General features: G+C 43.0%; 1 pseudogene; it reads left to right on the plus strand.

The window, feature by feature from the left end:
- The first annotated feature begins 1,454 nt into the window (after positions 1-1,454).
- LOC108535723 (acyl-coenzyme A synthetase ACSM1, mitochondrial-like) overlaps positions 1,455-6,531 on the plus strand; it is a 31,428-nt pseudogene continuing 26,351 nt past the window's right edge.

Raw genomic sequence — 6,531 nt, forward strand, 5'->3', positions numbered from 1 at the left:
GGCGATTCCTCAAGGATCTAGAACTAGAAATACCATTTGACCCAGCCATCCCGTTACTGGGTATATACCCAAAGGATTATAAGTCATGCTGCTATAAAGACACATGCACACGTATGTTTACTGCAGCACTATTCACAATAGCAAAGACTTGGAATCAACCCGAATGTCCGTCAGTGTCAGACTGGATTTAGAAAATTTGGCACATATACACCATGGAATACTATGCAGCTATAAAAAAGGATGAGTTCGTGTCCTTTGTAGGGACATGGATGCAGCTGGAAACCATTGTTCTCAGCAAACTATCGCAAGAACAGAAAACCAAATACTGCATGTTCTTACTCATAGGTGGGAATTGGACAATGAGATCACTTGGACACAGGAAGGGGAACATCACACACTGGGTCCTATTGTGGGGAGCAGGGGAAGGGATAGCATTAGGAGATATGCCTAATGTAAATGATGAGTTAATGGGTGCAGCACACCAACATGGCACATGTATACATATGTAACAAACCAGCATGTTGTACACATGTACCCTAGAGCTTTAATGAAAAAAAAGAAAAATAAAAAGTGACATATATACACCATGGAATACTATGCAGCCATAAAAAAGAATGAGTTCATGTCCTTTGCAGGGACATGGATGAAGCTGGACATGCCTCAGCCTCCCGAATAGCTGAGATTACAGGCACCGGCCACCATGCCTGGCTAGTTATCACAAGACAATCACAAGCCCGGCTAATTATCAGCAAACTCACAAGATCAGAAAACCAAACACCACGTGTTCTCACTCAAAGTGGAAGCTGAACAATGAGAATACATGGACACAAGGAGGGAACATCACACACCAGGGCCTGTCGCGGGTTGGGGGCTAGGGGAGGGATTACTTTAGGAGAAATACCTAATGTAGGTAATGGATTGATGGGTGCAGCAAACCACCAGGGTACATGTATACCTATGTAACAAACTGGTGGATTTACATGGAAATTTTTTATTTCTGTCAATCCCTCTACATTTATTAGTTAGTATTCTTCTGTAGAGATTTCCCTTTCCCCTTTAATTACCTATTTTTAATCAACATTAATTAGAATCAGCATAGGATTCTTTTTTGAATCACTTCTCTCATTTTATAGTGCATACTTATACAGCACTCTGCCATACTCTTAATCACATTTTCTCTCTCCCTCTCATATTCTGTCATAAATAAAATAGGTGATTCATTGAGCTAGGTCATGTGAAATCAGGAAGGAACAAAACTAGTGGAGTATAGAGATGAAAAGCCATGTCATCTGTAGAGCTATGAGATGGCCCATGGGAAATCTAAGACTTGAGTTGAGCCCTCTGGGATAAGAAGAATTAAGAAGGATAGGAGCAAAGAAAGGGCATTCCAATCATGGGGTGAGGAATGACCATTTTGAAATAGAAAAGTGAGTTGTGAGTTGTGAGAGAGAAAGATGAAAAGGAGTCAGCATCTTCAATGTCAGGATGTGGTGTTTTCCTGAAGAGAGGGCACAGGTGTTAGTGCAATTAAGAAATGTAGAGGAAAAAAAAGTCAGTGCTTATGGAACTAAGCAAGTAATTATATGGAAGATCAGTGGCAGGATGATTCAAAACTGGTGGAAGGATAGAATCCAGAAGGAAACACAGGGCTTGAACTCATTGTTTGTGATGGAGATGGAAGGAAATGCAGGAAAATTCAAAGGACAAAGTGGTTAAATATGGAATGAAGGAAAGAGAGGACATTCAAAATGACATCCAAGGAATGACAGAGAGGGAAGTAAGAGGGGAAAGATGAGAGCAGAGATGCAGCTAGTCCTGATGTCAGAGACACTGCCCTGATCACATCTGTATTTCCAGCTCCCTTGTAAAGTTGTGTAAAGCAGTGTCCACCTGTTTTTTGGCTGGATCCATCTAGTCTAGAAAAGGTTAGAGCAGGGCTTTAAAATTTTAATGTGCAAAGGAATCACTTGGAAAACTTGTTAAAATTCAGATTCTGATTCTGTAGGTTTGGAACAGGGTATGAGATTCTGCACCCTTGATAGTGCTGCTGCTGTTGTTCTGTGGCCCATACTTTGCATAGCAAGAAGTTAGGGGATTTCTATGCAGACAAGCCAAGCCCAAAGCCCATAGTTGTGAAAAAAGAAACCAAAACAATCAGTTCCTTTCTCATCTCTAGGGATCATCTTCGTGCCCAGACCACCCAGTTGAAGGTCAAGGACATTCTCTACTGACTACGGATGTCAAAAGCCAAGGGCATTGTGACCATAGATACCCTTGACCCAGAGGCGAACTCCATGGCTTCTGAGTGCCCCACTCTGAAAACTAGGCTCCTGGTGTCTCTTCACAGCCATGAAGTGTGGCTGGACTTCTGATCATTGGTTAAGTGGGTTTCTGGTCTGATGAATATGGTCTCTGAGGACATGTAGAAAATGACCATTTACTCCGAAGTGGTGGGAAACAAGTACAGTGGTAGGAAGCTCACCAGGTCGGCTGTAAGAAACCTCACCTATGTTACTGATTTGCTCTATGACCCTGGCTTACTTCTTCCCCTCTCTTGATCTCAGTTGCTTTATCTGTAAAATTTCAAGTTTTTCAGCAAGTCAGACTTCTATGTTCCTCTCATTAGAATATGCTCACCCCTGGGACTGTGCAAAGGAGATTTGTGAAGTCAGGGGTTATTGTGTTGCACATATATATGTGTGTGTGTGTGTGTGTGTGTGTGTATGTGTGTGTGTGTATATATATGTATATATATATGTGTGTATACGTGTGCATGCATGTGTGTGTATATGTGTGTGTGTGTACATATATATGTGTGTGTGTGTATTTCATTCTCACTCTTTCTCTCTTTCTCTTCCCTATCCCTCATCACCAAGGTCACAGAGTTTAATTTTTTAAAAAAAGCCTACGCCACTGCACTCCAGCCTGTGCAACAGAGCGAGACTCCATCTAAAAAAAAAAAAAAAAAAAGCTTAGCAGTCTGGTTAAAAGCACAGACTAGGGTGCAGACTGAGTTTGAATCCTAGCTATGCCATTTGCTAGCTGTATATTACCAAGCAAATTACCTAACCTCTCTGAGCCTCAGTTTTCTTATCTACAAAATGGGCATGATTAGAGTAGTACTCGCCTCCTAGGGTTTCTCTGAGTATTAAATGAGTTCATATTTATAAATCACTTAGAGCATTGCCTGAAACATAGCAAGTGCTATTTGTGTGTTCTATTAAATTATTTAAAGATTCATTATATTTTACCAGTTTCTCCAATGAAAAAATGCCAGTCCACATATCCAAATCACCCATCAAGTCAGTTTGATGCCTAACACCGGGAGAGCCAGTTTTCCTCCAGTGTTGCAAATTTCCAGTTTCCTGTCCATGCATCATGTTGTTTCTTTTGCTTCCCTAGAAGATGAGAAGCCAGCAATCATAATCTTTTTCCTTTTATCTTGAACCCCTTTGCAGATCAGCATCCCCAGAACACATCTGTATTAAGTCAAAGACCTTGGACCCGATGGTCATCTTCTTCACCAGTGGGACCACAGGCCTCCCCAAGATGGTGAAACACAGCCATGGGCTTGCCTTACTATCCTCCTTCCCTTCATGGTAGGAAAGGGTACCGACTTAGAGGCTGGATCCCAGATCTGGGCGAGGTGTGTGTGTTTGTGTGTGTGTGTGTGTGTCTTGGGAAAGGAGTGTGTGTTTGTGTGTGTGTGTGTGTGTGTCTTGGGAAAGGAGCTCTAAGTAGAAGTAACTCCATCCTCTTTCTCCCTTCTGCTGTCTTTGTTTCAGACCTCTCAGGGTCTGAGAGGTGAAGGCTGGGAATCCTAAATGTTTGCTAACAGAGACCTCAGAGTGACAAAGGAGGCACATGTAAGTCCTATCTGAGCATCTTCGTAGGAGATGTGGAGGAAATGTGGGTAGAGACATTCTGCAGGCCACACACATGACAAGCCATTGTGTTCCTGAAAGTGGTTCCACAGTTTGATGGAGAAAGACAGAATATTCTAGCAGAGTGACCTCAGATGACAGAGCCTCTTCTATCCCCTTTTATGGGCAAATCAGACTTGGAGTTTCCCAATTATTAACTGCTAGGGAAGAAAATATCTGGAACCAAGCTATGCCAAGCCATCACCCCTAACCTAGAAAAAACAATACACAGAGGGTGAAGCTCTAGCCTTGTGTTTGTAAACCAAACCTCTCTCTCTGCACTTTCTCATCTCCAACTAGTAATATTCGGAATGGACCAAATTCTTTATATTTTCTAATTTATTAACATATTAACCAGAACATGGAACAGAGAAGTTTTCTTGTATTATCCAGAGGTGGGGCACTGGGTATTTGCACTAATGATAACAATTGAGTAGCAAAACCCATGGAGGAATGGAGGTGAGATAAGGGAGAGCTTTCTGTGCAGGTAGAATAATATGTGCAAAGGCACAAAGATATAAGAAGTAATATTCATAGAACTATAGAGATGGGAATATCTGGTGCTCAGAGTGTAGGGTGAAGGACCAATGGGAAGAGTTGGAAAAGTTAGCAAGGCTTGGACCATGCAGGGTCTTGCAGGCCTTGTTGTAGAGTTCGGACTTTATTAGGAAAACAATGGGGAGATACTAAAAGTTTTTTTTTTTTTTTTTGAAACAAAGTCTTACTCTGTTGCCCAGGGTGGAGTGCAGTGTCACGATCTCAACTCACTGCAACCTCTGCCTCCTGGGTTCAAGTGATTCTCGTGCCTCAGCCTCCCAAATAGCTAGGATTACAGGCGCCTGCTACCACACCTGGCTAATTTTTGTATTTTTAGTAGAGACAGGGCTTCACTGTGTTGGCCAGGCTGGTCTCAAACTCCTAACCTCAGGTGATCTACCCACCTCAGCCTCCAAAAGTGTTGGGATTACAGGTATGAGCCACTGCGCCTGGCCAATACTGCAAGTTTTTCAGTGAGGGGGAGATCTGATCAGATTTGTATTTTGAAAAGGTCACCATGGCTGCAGGATGGAGATTGGGTTGGAGAAAGTTAGAATTGAGTTAAGGAAGACCAGCTAAAGGCTCTTAGACTAATCCAGGCGCAAGCTGGTAGTGGCATGGACCACGTGCCAGAGATATGAAGGAAATTAACACAGTTGAGATTTTAGGAAATAGAGTGCACCAGATCTGCTGGATAGACATGAGAGATGGGAGGAGGTCAAGGTTGATGCCACAGTTTGGGGCTTGGACAACTTCATCGACGGTGATGACATGTATGGATACAGAGAACACTAGAGGAGAATCAGTTCAAGAGAGGTAGTGTGATTGAACCAGTATCAGTTACATGTAATCGAAAAATATTTGCCAGTACACCTCTGAGACCTGGGGTAAGGGTAGTGTGGAGCCCCACAAAAATCACATGAACTGAGAGTGAGAAGGGTGGGTCCATAGCTAAAAACCAGAGTACTTAGCCCATCATCACATCAGCCACAATCACACAACTGAAGCCACTGCATTTTGGAGTTAGCAGGAAGTTACTGAGCCTGGAGACATCTGATATCATCTGGTGCCCATCAACTCAGGCTGGATTCTGGCTGCCTTGGGGACCCTGTTTGAACCATGGACAGCAGGGTGTACAGTCTTCATCCATTATGTGCCGCAGCTTGATGCCAAGGTCATCGTACAGGTAAGAAGACTTACCCTTCCTCGATCAACAATATTCTAGGGAAAAAAAATCCGTGTTTCCAGAACAAAAGCCAGACCCTGCTAAAAAACATCTTATTAAGCAAAGAAGCCCATGACCCTAAGAATCCTGGGTCTAGGCTTCTCAAAGTATGGGGCAGTGAATCGGAGTCATTGTACCTGAGTCACATTAAAACGTGACCTTGAAGAAAATGCATGTTACCACGCCATCCTTCAGACCTGTGGATCAGCCTTTGTACACTTGGGACCCAGGAGGTTCATATTGAAAAATTAAAGCAAGCACAACAAACCCAACTTTCCAGGATCCCGGAGACTGACTCTGCAAGAGCCACACTCTGGCGTGTGTGTGTGTATGTGTTCTTAATATGATGAAGTGTTTAAAAACAGACCTCTTGGAGGCCAGGCACAGTGGCTCATGCCTGTAATCCCAGCACTTTGGGAGGCCGAGGTGGGTGGATCATGAGGTCAGGAAATCCAGACCATCCTGGCTAACACGGTGAAACCCCGTCTCTATTAAAAACTATAAAAAATTAGCCGGGCGTGGTGGCGGACCCCAGTAGTCCCAGCTACTCAGGAGGCTGAGGCAGGAGAATGACGTGAACCCGGGAGGCAGAGCTTGCAGTGAGCCGAGATCGCGCCACTGCAACTCCAGCCTGGGCGACAGAGCGAGACTCCATCTCAAACAAAACAAAACAAAAAAACAAACCACTTGGAATATGACAGATCTAGCTTCTTATCCCAGCTTTGAAATTAACTAGCAGGTTACATGTCACTCTGAGTCTCAGTTTCCTTATCTATAAAATAGGACTTTTTTACATTTTTTTACACCTATTTTATTTTATTTATTTATTTATTTATTTATTTATTT

This window comes from Rhinopithecus bieti, unplaced genomic scaffold (genome assembly GCF_001698545.2).
Source record: "Rhinopithecus bieti isolate Rb0 unplaced genomic scaffold, ASM169854v2 scaffold_1368, whole genome shotgun sequence".
Taxonomy (NCBI): Eukaryota; Metazoa; Chordata; class Mammalia; order Primates; family Cercopithecidae; genus Rhinopithecus; species Rhinopithecus bieti.